This window comes from Crocuta crocuta, unplaced genomic scaffold (assembly GCF_008692635.1).
Source record: "Crocuta crocuta isolate KB4526 unplaced genomic scaffold, BGI_CrCroc_1.0 scaffold16, whole genome shotgun sequence".
Taxonomy (NCBI): domain Eukaryota; kingdom Metazoa; phylum Chordata; class Mammalia; order Carnivora; family Hyaenidae; genus Crocuta; species Crocuta crocuta.
In genome coordinates, this window is record NW_027531893.1 from 6,977,636 (window position 1) to 6,983,308 (window position 5,673).

The 5,673-nt window shown below is 57.3% G+C and overlaps 1 protein-coding gene across 3 annotated transcripts in view; it reads left to right on the plus strand.

Moving 5' to 3' along the window:
- The window catches only part of LITAFD (LITAF domain containing), a 13,924-nt gene that overhangs the window by 1,388 nt on the left and 6,863 nt on the right, over window positions 1-5,673 (plus strand). The window lies entirely within an intron of this gene.

The following is a 5,673-nucleotide window of genomic DNA, read 5'->3' on the forward strand; positions in this document are numbered from 1 at the left end:
GTGCAGAGCCAGATCCGGGGCTCGAACTCAAGAACGTGAAATCATGACCTGAACCAAAACCAAGCGCTGGACGCTTACCCGCTGAACCCCGCGGGGGCCCCAGCCTCTGAGAATCGCACACCTGAGTTTGGTGCAGTCGTGGTCTGTAGTCATTCGCTGGTGGCGCCGTCCATGCCAAGCTCTCTTTGGGGGCCCTGAACATCCAGAGTAAAAAGTGCCCACCCAGTTCCCGCCCTGGGGGGGTTCCTCCCCTAGAGGGATGGCAGACCGCTTGATAAGGGGGGTGTCAGGTGGTGGGCTGGATAAGCGTCCCGGGCTCAGCGAGTGCCCTACCCTTGACCTCGTCAGAGAACACAGGTCCCGTGGAGGGTTCTCGCTCCCAAATTGCTGTGGCTCGAGCCTCCTGCAGCCCGAGACCTCAGCCCGCCATCGTGCCCCCATCTCGTGGCACTAGCCTGGTGGCCAGACTTGAGCCAGCAGCAGAGAAGATCTGGCCTAACTTTTCTGTTATCTAGCCAGCCATCTGACAAATATTTGCTGCCCATAAGCTCTGTTCTCAAGTCCTGCTGTGTCCACAGCAGGGACGGCCTTCATGTTGGAGAAGCCAGGAGAGTCTTCCCTGGAAAGTGCTGGTAGACCTGAGATCTTCTGAAAGATCAGGAATTCACTAGACAAAGGAAAGGATATTCCTGAGAGAGTTTAGAGCACGTGAAAAGGCCCTGAGGCAGGAGTGTGGTGGGGCCAGGACACAGGAGCCAGAGCGGGCTAAACGGGTGGGTCTCAATCACAGAGCTTCACCTGAAGAGTGACAGCAGCCAGGTAAGGTCCAAAAGCAAGGATGACATGGAGACGCCTCCCCCCAAAGCATAAATGTCCACCCATCTGCCCCCCCACCCCCATTCCTTCCCTCCATGCCTTGTGCCTCCCCTCATGTCCGCAGCCTCACATGTTTTCCACGTAGCAGCCAGAATGAGCTTTTGAAATCATAAACCCAACCGCTGCTAAAGAAAAAATTATTTCTGACACTCGCCGGAGCAGTAAGAGACTGGATGCAGACTCCGGGGCCGCCACCGTGGGGTTGTGCATTCAGGGAGCGAGGTGGAGCTCAGCTCGAAAGGCGGAGAGGAAAAGCAGGGGTGCGTAGCCACAGAGCGGGGTCCCGAGTGCCAAGCTGCTGGGGCGGGGGGGCTCTGGCTAAGCTGGGATGAGGACCTCTAATAGGACTGAGGGGAGGGAGGGGCGCCTGGGTGGCTTAGTCGGTTAAGCGTCCGACTTTCGCTTAGGTCATGATCTCGCGGTTCGTGGGTTCGAGCCCCGCGTCGGGCTCTGTGCTGACTGCCGGCTCAGAGCCTGGAGCCTGTTTCAGAGTCTGCGTCTCCCTCTCTCTCTGACCCTCCCCTGCTCACGCTGTCTCTCTCTCTCTCCCTCTCCCCTAGAAATTAAAAAAAAAAATTTTTTTAAACAAAGGACTGAGGGGAGGGGATTCTGCCTAAACCCACTTGTCAGCATTTCTGCCCCAAATGGAGTCTGTAAGGACAGGGTGGGAAGTTCAAGTCTGCACCAGGCGAGCAGAGGCTCAGAGGAGCCTGACTGGAGTTTGGTCAGGGACACAGAGTCTTTGCCACCAGGGCCTCCCGCCTCTGCTCAAAACCCTTCAGTGACTCCCTGTTGCTCTTTTAATGAAATCCAGACTCATGTGCTCTGCTCAGCACTTCAGACTGACCTTAAGTAAGGAAACTCCAGCAAGGGGCTCAGCAAGTTGGAGGCGCGTCTGTCACGGAGAAGACGGGGGTGGATATGTCCGGGGTGGACTCGGCAGGTCTGGAGGCCCCCAGGATGGGGTGTCTCCACGCGCTTTAACCCTCAGCGGGTCCCCCCGCTTGGCTCCTCGGTTTTTTCATCTGTAAAATGGGAACGACGTCAGCACCCCTCGCCAGAAGGTTGCCGTGTTAAAGTGAGAGAATGCATGAATGCTTAGCACACAGCCTGGCACATGAGAATTTGGCTTTTAACGTTTGGTTGTAAATGTTTATTCTGAGAGAGAGTGAATGGGGGAGGGGCAGAGGGAGAGAGAATCCCAAACACCGTCAGCACAGAGCCCAAGGTGAGGCTCAAACTCACACACCACGAGATCATCACCTAATCTGAAATCAAGATGCTTAACTGACTGAGCTGCCCAGTTGCCCCTAACGGTTAATTTATTTTGAGAGAGAGTGAGAAAGTGCGCAGGGGTGGGGAGGGGCAGAGAGAGAGGAAGAGAGAAAATCCCAACCAGGCTCAGCGCCGGCAGCTCAGAGCCCAGAGTGGGGCTCCATCTCGTGAGCCGCGAGATCATGACCTGAGCCAAAAGCAAGAGTCGGATGCTCAACTGACTGAGCCCCCCGGGCGCCCCAAGAGGATTATTGTTATTATTATTTTATTATTCTTTGCTTTTTAAAACACTACTGGTTTAAATCCGGGTGTCGCACTAGCAATGACAAAAGCCACCCAGTTCTGCCCCTACTACGTGCCCGGCACACTGGGCACCATGACGGGTGTCAGCCCTGGGGACCGGCACAGTTGGACTTCTGTGACCCTCGTCCCAGCCCAGAACTCTTGTGCCAATCTATGGGCGGGGAGAGAAGGCCCAGGTCAGCAATGCAACTTACCCGAGATCACACAGCAATACCTGGACAGGGCAAGATTTGAACATCGCCATGTCACGCCCCAGGGTGCTCATTCCCTAGGTCATTTAGACTGAAGTCGCCTCCCTAGGGTGTGTGGCCCCACTCAGGGTCTCTGGGAGGGGGCTCCCTGGGCTGGAGCAGGGATGGGAACTTGGCCTCAGGCAGCACCAGCTCCTTCCTGTCTGGTGCTCTTTGTCTCTTTTGGGCCACCACTTTCTAGAGTCACTTCCCTGTCCTTGGTCTGCCTCTAGCCACTGCCCCTCTGTGCAGCAGCCCCTGAGGGGCTTCGCAGAACACGCACTGGACCTCCGCACTGCCTCCCCACGCTCTGCTCACTCCACTGCAGGCCTACTGGGTACCTCTGGGCCTTTGCACATGCTGTTCCCTCAGCTGGGACCAGTCTTCCCCCACATCTTCCCAGGCTGCCTCTCTCTGGTCATTCCACCTCTGCCCACCCTGAACCAAATGTGGTACTGCCTGAAATGTGAGTTTCCAGGGCAGGCACCTTACCCGCCTCCCGTGGTTTTGTATACCCGACACATAGTAGGTGCTCAGTAAACACACACTGAAGAAATAAGGGCAGCAGCTCAAATACACAAATACGCGCAGGTGGAAGGGTACATAACCACACACACCCCCCCCCCCCCCCCCCCCGCCCCCCCCCCGCCCCCCNGGGCTCTCCTCCAGACCCTGAGAGCTTTCTCCATCTAGAAAATCCCCCTCCCCTCCAGGCAGGCCTCCAGGGGGAGCTCTGTCCCAGAGTTCTGAGGATAGGGGGTGGGCAGCAGCCACCAGGGAAGAAGGAACCTTGTCACTCCTTCATCCGGGTGCCTCCTGATCAGTGAGAGGACCTTCGTGGGTGCCCAGGGCACGAGGACCCCCGCTTCCTTTTTCTCGCCCGAGCAGGCAGCGGGGTTTGGGGCTCAGCTCAGCGGGGCTTGGGGCGCACCTCACACTCTTCCAGAGCCCAGCCTGGCACAGCTGGGAAGTCAGCCCAGGGAGGCGAGGGGGGGGGCCCCAATTTGATGCACTCCGGGCTGCTGACGGGGGTTGCTGAGGGGGGTTTCTGGAGCCAGGGCGGAGGGAGAGCTCGGGGGAGAGCCCCACCCCACGCTTGCACAAGAGTGACAGTTACAAGTCATTCCTCTGGATTCCTTTCGCGTCACCTCATCACCTCCTGGCCCTTCTGGGAAGAGCGCGAAGCAGGAAGCAGGGTGGGGGAGTCCCAGTGCCTTTTTTCTTTAAGCAGCCCAGCTGCAACGCCATATTGCTCAAGAAGATAGCATAGCCCAGAGACGGGCAGTGAGGTGCCCAGGGTCACACAGCAGGAGAGGACCCCAGGGGGGGCGGGATAGGGGCACTCCCAGGACCCTCAGCTGCCAAAACTCCAGGCCCCTCTCCCTCCCAGGATGGCTGTCTCCCGCCCCGGCTTTTATGACTCTGCTTCTTCAGTGTATTACTGTCTTGCTTGCTAACAGTACTAATTGCCAGCTCACTGGCAGCTTTCAGTACGCCAGGCACGGAGCTAAGGGCTTCACACGGACTTCTTTCTTTCATTCGTTATCCCTGCAACAAATCTCAATTAAGCATGTACTGTGTCCCGGGGACCGTGGTAGGCTCTGGGGGATGAATGTGAACCCAATTGATGAGGTCCCTGCTCTCAGAGAGCTGACATTTTAGGAGCAAGAGACAATGATCCAGTCAACTAATACGTGAGCCTGTTAATCCCGGACGAGGTAACTGTTGCCAAAAATGAATCAGGCGGACTCGTAAATACAGAGAATACACTGAGGGTCGCTGGAGGGGGTGTAGGGGGGGGGATGGGCTAAGCAGGTGAGGGGCATAAAGGATGACACCTATTGGGATGAGCACTGGGTGTTATACGTAGGGGATGAGTCCCTGGATTCTACTTCTGAAATCAGCAGAGCACTATATGCTAAGTTGGAGATAAATTTAAAAATAAATAATTTTTTTAATTTAAAAAATTAAAAAAAAAATTGGAACCAGGCGGTTATGTAGAGGGTGGCGGGGTGCTCTGAAAAGGGGTCCATGAGCAATGGCTTGTGAACTGAGAGTGTCATGATGTCAATAAGCCACGGGAAGACTATTTGGGGGGAGGAACAGCAAGCGCAAGTGCCCAGGGGCAGGATGGAACAGAACAGAAAGTAGGTGTGCACGGAGGACCAGCCAACAAGGGAAAACTGTCTCGTGACATTTTCCCCAACACTCTGGCAGCGAGGATTATTATCAGACCCATTTTGCAGAGAGGTGCAGACGCCTGCCCAGGGCCACACAGCAGCGAGCGACAGCGCCCACACTGTAACCACTTCCTCCTCTCTGCTAGGCCTTATTCTGGGGATGCAAAGGTTAAAGGCAAACAGACAAACAAAACCCGGCGTCTGGGAGCCCTGAGTCTAGCGGAGAACTGACCCCAGGGAGATCCCCAGGAGCCGCACGTGGGGACCCAGCGACTCGGTGCCAGAGACGGGTCTACGCCAGCTGCAGCGCAGCCTTGCCGCGTGGCCTCACGCCCTCCCCCACGCTCCTCTCTCCCTCCAGCCCGGTCTCAGGGACACACGGAGCCTGTCCCCTGCCCAGCTCCGCACGAGCCCTAAGGGGCCCCAGAGAGCCGGGCAGACTTGCGCAGCCTCGTGCTGCCCCCTGGCGGCGGCGGCGGCCGCAATGGTGGGGCCCAAGAGCACGGCCGCTCGGCTCCTTCCTTCATTCGCCCTCGGAGGCCCCAGGGCGGGCGCTCAGCCTGGATCCCAGGGGGATCCCTGCGTGAGGGGGCCCGCCGTCCCCACCGCGTCCGGAGATGTGCAACCTCAACTCCACACACAGCCTCTGTGTCTTGGGGTGGAATATCCAGGGAATCTGAAGCCAGATGGGGTGGGCTGGGCTGGGTGGAGCGTCTTCATTCATTCACTCATTCATTCATTCGCACATTCAACCTGTACTAATTGAGCACCTCCTGCATGCCGGGCCCTGGGGGATGCAGCAGGCATCA